A 6000-nucleotide genomic window follows, 5' to 3' on the forward strand; every position below is an offset into this window, starting at 1 on the left:
GAGTCCCTTCTTTAAAAGCTGTTCCCTTTGCAGGTCTGTGGTCCTCAGGGGCCTAGGTTACAAGCAATGGCCTGCAGCAGCAAAAGGTTGCCATCTCCTGTTGCAAAGGACAAACAACTGAACAAGAGCTCTCTGTGCAGTGCTCCTGCAAAAAAAGTCTAATGCGATGCTTGGCTAACCATTGCCAAAGGAGGCAATGTGTAGAGGACACAGGAGGATGCTCTTCTGTACGAGTCCCATTTGAGACTGACGTGGCAATGCAGTGTTAGGTTTCGTGTCACCATTTTAAAAGGTAACTGAAGAGGCTGCAGAGAAGAATTACAAAATGATTCAAGGGTTTGTAAAAGTTGAATTTATCACTACCTAGCTTTTGAAACTGAAGACCGAGATAATTTGATTGGATTCTGAGAGCATCTTCATGGAGAGAATAGCTGAGTACTAGAGGTCTGTCTTCACCTAGCGGGCAGGGAAAGGCATAACAAGAAGCAGTTACCAGAAGCTAAGGCCAGACAAGTTCATTATTGGAAATAAACCACAAACTTTTAACCAGGGTAATCCTGTAAAGAGAAGTCGTTTTTCCATCTCTTCAAATCTTCAAATAAAGCTTGGACTCTTCCAATAAAACCTTTTCTAGTTGGTGAGCCCAGTACTGGGATAACTGGGTGAAATCACCTGACTTGCTTATACAGGTTGTCGGATTAGGTGATTGGATGCTTCCTTCTGGCATTAAAAGCGCCGGGATTTCTGGGCCCCCAGTAGCAATCCTGTGGAGTACATGTAGTTTCGCAGCAGTTTCTGGATGGCATCATATTTCACTGAGCTTGGTGATGTTGACAGCTATATTTTTATATCCATTATTTACCTGTTAGGTAAATTCACTTTTTGGTATTTTTTTAGAAGAATGGCCAATCTGTGGCACCACCTCTTGTGACTAAACTCCAGCAGCTAGGTCCAACTGTCCTAAAATCCTAAATATCAAGTAATTTAAAACTCAATTGTTTGTAAATTAAATTAAGTTCCAAAAATACTATCATCAAATATATAAATTGTTCATAATTAAATTGCTCTTCAGAGAACATCAGTGTGTGCCTCTGTCCTTTTCCTGGGCAGCATATGTTAACCAAATTACTTCTGTCCTTGCAACACCAGGGTAGAGGCAGTGCCTTTGTCTCCCATGCTTAATGACCTGTGACATGTTGTGGGGCGCGTCTTGGCTTTGTTTTCATAACGTATTTTGTAGTTGTGGTATGTGAAGGTTTAAAGTAGATGATTGTGGTGACTCTTAAGATAAATGGTTACCTGCAAAGGCAAGGCACTGGACACGTGGCCCTACAAACCCCGCCAGTGCTGCCTTTCTAAATACCTGTGGAAATGTGTCCAGTAGCTGCATGCCAGCCGTTCTGGATCCAGAAACGTAATACTGAACACAAAGCATAATCCCTTCATTGCAGTGACTCTGAATATTGAAAAACAAAACTTTCTGTGCATTACTGTCGTCTTAAATGAAACACGAGGCATACCATTTAAATCCCTACGGCTACATGAATATCCTTTTGTGAAGGGGATCATTGTGCATTCCCAGTGGCTTGTTCGATCGTTAAGGTTGTTAACTTTATTTTTTCAGAGCAAATCACATTTCAAACTGATGTTGGTTATAAATGCAGACATGTAGAACTACACTTGCAATGCAGTATGCAGGGATTTAGTCACATTGCTCTCCTGCAAGATGCATTTCTTTTTGTGTTCCACATACAGAGAAGCGGATCGGGGGGGCAGACGGACCCCGGGGATTCTTTAGCCATGAGGTTGAATTTGTATTTACCAGTAAGTCCACAACTGCACATTACAAGTATTGATCTCCATTTAAAAATAGTCCAACCTGCTTCCGAATTTCATGGTCCTGGGTGGCATCGGGCACTATTTTCATGGTGGAGTGCCTCTGATTGGCTGAGGGGCCCTGAATCCTTGGTATATTTTACTCGTGTTTAAAGGGCCTGCATTTCAGTGCTTTGGAGCCTTCTGGAAAGCCTTTTCTCTTGGCGCTTGAACAATACCTTATGGCATGAGGCCTTCAGTATTTGAGGCTCTACAAGAAAGGAGTCTTAATTGCTTCATCTCCTTTCTTACTCTCGTTATCTAAGTATTTGTAAAATCTTTTGTAAAAAGTTAAATCCAGTTGTCAGTGTAGTTGGGTATTGGTAATATTTCTAAGGTAGGTTTCTCTGTCCATTTTACCTTTCTGACATAGCTCTGGAGTGCGGTTGGTGCAAGCTATGGCAGACTGTCACCATGGTGTCAAACTATCCTTCCTGCTCCAGGTTTTTCATGACTTGGCTCTGTCTATTTGTGTTCTGTCCAAGGCAAAATGTACTCCATAAGAGAGGCTAAATCTCTTGAAGCCTTCACACTCCCAGCTGCTAGGGTTGGCAGGTTAGATTGCAAGCCATCCACATTGCGAGGACGTCTTTCTGCACGTGAAAACCGAGCGACCAAGTGAGGCTTGCAGCCAGGTCACCAGGGAGGATCCTAATGGCCACCAGCTTCCAGCTTTGGGCTCCAGAAGTGAAGCTCAGCATGGCTTGGAAAGGAGGTTCGTGTGGCTGTGCACAGGGATTGCCAATCAAAGTATTTTTCCTATTAAATTTCCAAGCTGGAACATAATGGCACTGTTAGTAGCACCTTGAGAAATGGACTGTTGCTTCAGTGTACAAAGGGTGGTAGACCCTGTCTTTAAGCAGAATATAATTATAGTTACATTATACAGTAGCACTGTTTAAATGTTAGGGTTTATTTAGATCCAGGAGAAAAATGCTCCTTTTCTGATGAAAAGAAAGTCTTTACTCATCCTAAAGACTAGTATTCTCTTTCAGAAACAGTATTACTACTGGTGAGCCTGTGTTGCCATCTGGTGGACTGTAAAATAGTAATATTAAAAAAGAGTAAGTGGAATTACCAGTGCGTGTCTCATACTCAGCAAGCACAAGACATCGACTTGAAACCGTCTTGTGCATTCTTCAGACATTGATGTTAAACAGTATAAAGTCAAGCCCGAAGCCTGGAGTTGTGAAATCTAACCCTGGTCCCTCATTGACCTGCTTCTACCTTGCGTAAGTCCGTTATCATCTGTGGGTGGTACCCCTCCATAATGTCTGTGAGCAATATTTGTTGCGGAGAGGAGAGTGGGTTATCTGAACCGGGGCTGGATTTGATGAACACAAGTGCCTGAGGTACAGGTTATGCGCTTAGCATTGGAAACTCACTTCTCTTCTGTTTGGTCTGGCATCTTTTGAGGATGCAGTTGACAATGGCATGGTATTTACTGAAGGCATCTTGTTTGAACTGTGGCAGCAGTTCTTGGCTAAGAAAGTGTTACCTCCTTTCTTTGGACATTTTGCTTGTTTGGACCTATGCTGGGTCATGAGATAATCATTTTGCTTGGTTCATTAGGGAACTTCCTTGGAGAACAGCAGCAACAAATTGGGTTGAAAATCCCTTTGGCTGATAGGAAAGAGCTGTATTTAATAGCAAAGTTGTTTGACCCATCCTAGCTGAGTAGGGCAGAAGTAGCTGTATTCCTTAATGAGTTTGAGAGCTACTGGTAAGTGTGAGCACGGCAGTCTGTCGTGTGCTTGTACCTGGCTTTTTCTCCATTGTAGCAGAGGGCAGTCAATATTCTGGAATGCATACCCGGTGTTGTACTGTACCTGTCGTGCTAGAGTATTGGTGTATTATAGTAGACATAGTGAACATCTGAGACATGCCAGCCTTACTTAGTTTTCAGACAGAAGCCCTCCTCCATCTTAGTTAAAGAAGTGGCATATTGGTGCCAGTAGTGGAATAGTCCTGGCAACATGCTTGGTAGTTTGCTTAGGACCTGCTTTACTTGACCTACAGACTTGACACAATTGCTGCTTTTTATAGTTATAAGAAACTTTTTCTCAGTGTCTGAAAGAAGTAACAAAATACAAGAAAACTTCTCAAGTCAGACAAAACTTACATGATTTCAAAATTAACATTTAAAAAAAATTTTATTATACCTGGTTTGAAAACCTTGTTTCAGTACCTTCATTTAGATAATAGCCCCCGCCCCCCCCCCCCCCCCCCCTTTCTTCCTGTGTGTGGCTAAAAAACCCCCCCCCCCCCCCCCCCCGATATTACTTGGCAAGGGTATCGTTTAATGCAAATAAGACTTCAAGAATGGTGTCTGCATTTAGGAAGCACAGGCAATTGGTAGCAAAATTTAAAGTAAACAGTCTTGTTATCTTAACTGACTTCATACATTTCTAATGGGGAAGCAGTTTACATATAGGAAAGCAGGTGCAATACTGCTGCACCTTGGTTTGTCAAATTGTTGAGGAGGTTGCAAAGCTTGAAAGTAGAGGCAGGGAGGAAGATGAACTGCACCATCGTGAGTAGTCGGGATTCTCCTGACCCTACTCACTGTGCTCTCGTTGTGTGCATCAGTTACAGGAGCCTCTTTGCTTGCGAGGGCGCCACGTAGCAATTTATATTGGTGGCAGTCCATGACTGGCTGTTCAGGAGGATGAGTCACGTGAACACTTGTCAGAGTGGCTTGGTTTTGCAGCTGCTTCTGTAGCCCAAATTGCAGTGGCACAGAAGGCTTGGATCTGGGCGGAAAAGGTTGTACGACTGCTTTCCAAGCGCGGCCCCCCCAGAAACAAACAAAACAGCCCACGCACCCTCTTGGGTGCCTGCATTACATCTGTGAGTCAATTGATGAAGATCTCAGCTGTGTTAAATTTGTACTACACAGTCTGCTCCTTTAGTGTATGCTGTTTAAAAGCCAGTTCCCATTTTTTGGGGGGGAAGATTTTTACGCCAGCGAATTTGGTAAGGAATAGCTAGAGCATGAGTGAGTGATAACTTGGATATTGAGCCGCCGGTTTCTAGCTTCAGATTATGCATTTTATTGGCTATTACAAGCACAAGGTACCTTTAAGGACGAAAGGTTTTTAGTGTTTTGGTTAACTGTTGTTGCAGCTGGGTGACTGCAAGAGAAGCTCCCTTTGCAAGCTGTTTTCTCAGAGACTGACTGGAATACTGCCCCTTTCTTTCTTTCTACATTTTTTAAATAACAAAAGAGCATCAGGAATAGCAGAAAGTTCCCTGATGAAAGATTTCTTCAGAGTAGCCAACCGGAGTGAAGAACCCATCAACTTTCCTTAGAAGCTGAACAGTTACATTTCCTTGGTCTTCCCAAATCTCTTAAGTCTGTATCATCATTTTACTGTTCTTCTCTGATAACACAGCTCCTCAGATAGCTTCCTTGGGTGCTGAAGTCTTCTTCCAACAGGGCAGCCTAAGGATACACACTGGTTTTCTCCAGTATTTTTATTGTGGAAATCGATTCATAGATTGTCAGGGGCTGGAAGGGACCCTGCAGCTCATCGGGTCCAGCCCCCTGCATTAGGCAGGAAAAGAGAACTGGGGCCAAGTGAGCCCAGCAAGGTGACTGTTCAGTCTCCTTTGGAAGATTTCCAGGGTAGGCGACTGCACCACCTCTGCAGGGAGTTTATTTCACAGTCAGGACACCCTGACTGGGAAGGAGTTATTCCTAGTATTAAGCCTGAAGCGGCCTTCCAGGAGTTTGTGTCCATTGGTCCCAGTCTTCCCCAGGGGTGCCCTGGTGAACAGCTGTTCATCGAGCCCTTGATGCAGTCCTCTGATATAGGGGTAAGCCGCTATCAAGTCCCCTCTCAGCCTTCTCTTCTGTAGGCTGAAGAGTCCCAAGTCCCTCAGGCTCTCCTCGTATGGCTTGCCTTGCAAGTCCCTGATCGATCATACAGGTGGTAGGGCTGTGCGAAGCTTTGGCTGGTGATTCGATTCGGAGGAGATTCGGCCTGATTCAGTGGCTGAATCTCCGAATCTGAATCAATTCAGGGGACTGATTAAAAGGTCCGAATCAATTCAAAGCTCTCCGAATCTTGGGGAAAGATTTGGAGAGCTTTGATGATTTGGATAGTCCCTGGTGGCTGCAGC

At 43.9% G+C, this 6000-nt stretch overlaps 1 protein-coding gene across 15 annotated transcripts in view; it reads left to right on the forward strand.

Moving 5' to 3' along the window:
• DLG1 (discs large MAGUK scaffold protein 1) overlaps positions 1–6000 on the forward strand; it is a 272859-nt gene that overhangs the window by 78495 nt on the left and 188364 nt on the right. The gene's annotated exons all lie outside the window — the stretch shown is intronic.

This window comes from Alligator sinensis, unplaced genomic scaffold (assembly GCF_000455745.1).
Source record: "Alligator sinensis unplaced genomic scaffold, ASM45574v1 scaffold632_1, whole genome shotgun sequence".
NCBI classification, from domain to species: domain Eukaryota; kingdom Metazoa; phylum Chordata; order Crocodylia; family Alligatoridae; genus Alligator; species Alligator sinensis.